The following is a 773-nucleotide window of genomic DNA, read 5'->3' on the forward strand; positions in this document are numbered from 1 at the left end:
GCAGTGTTTGGACAGCACAGAAGTCGTTTTTAATCAGATAAAAAAACATAAAAATTATAATAAGTCACGCAAAATGCATGTGGAAACATTTTTCAGAGTCCCACGGTGCTGCTGTGCCTCACAGGAGCAACGCTACAAAAACCATTCAGCAAGGAAAAGCTGTAAGATAATTAAAAGGAGTCAGAATTTAAAACTTGTCAACTTAAATGAGTAACCAGGTTTTAGAACCTGATACGAGCGAATGACGTGCACAGCGTTACATGGACGTACAGAGCTCCCTCTCAGTCACACGCTGGTGTGTTGGACTCACTCCTCACGGCACCGGTCCACACAAACAAAGTGGAGCTGCAAGAACCCGTTGTTTTCTTCCAGAACCACTTCAACGTGAAACTTGTGTCCAGTTGGCCATCAGGAGCAGCAGCTGTCACCTGAATCCTCTTTGTCTCTCTCCGTCCTCCTTCCACCACAGATTCGTCTCCAAATCATCTTCTGCTGCCTTCTTGTCTTTCTTCTTCACTCCGTCCACACACGGCCGTCCTTTTGCCCCTTTTGCCCCTTTGGTGTAGCTGCACGCTTCCCTCCAGCCTCCTTTCCTGCTCCACCACTGAACGGATCGCTCTGTCTTTCCTCTCTTTATCTGGAGATAAGATACTTACTTTTCAGATAAAGCATATTATGATAAATCAAATAAGCTTTGTCGCTTTTGTGCTTCTGGGTGTGTGTGTGTGTGTGTGTGTGTGTGTGTGTGTGTGTGTGTGTGTGTGTGTGTGTGT

The sequence above is a fragment of the Stegastes partitus genome, unplaced genomic scaffold, assembly GCF_000690725.1.
Source record: "Stegastes partitus isolate 25-593 unplaced genomic scaffold, Stegastes_partitus-1.0.2 Scaffold280, whole genome shotgun sequence".
Lineage (NCBI taxonomy): Eukaryota > Metazoa > Chordata > Actinopteri > Pomacentridae > Stegastes > Stegastes partitus.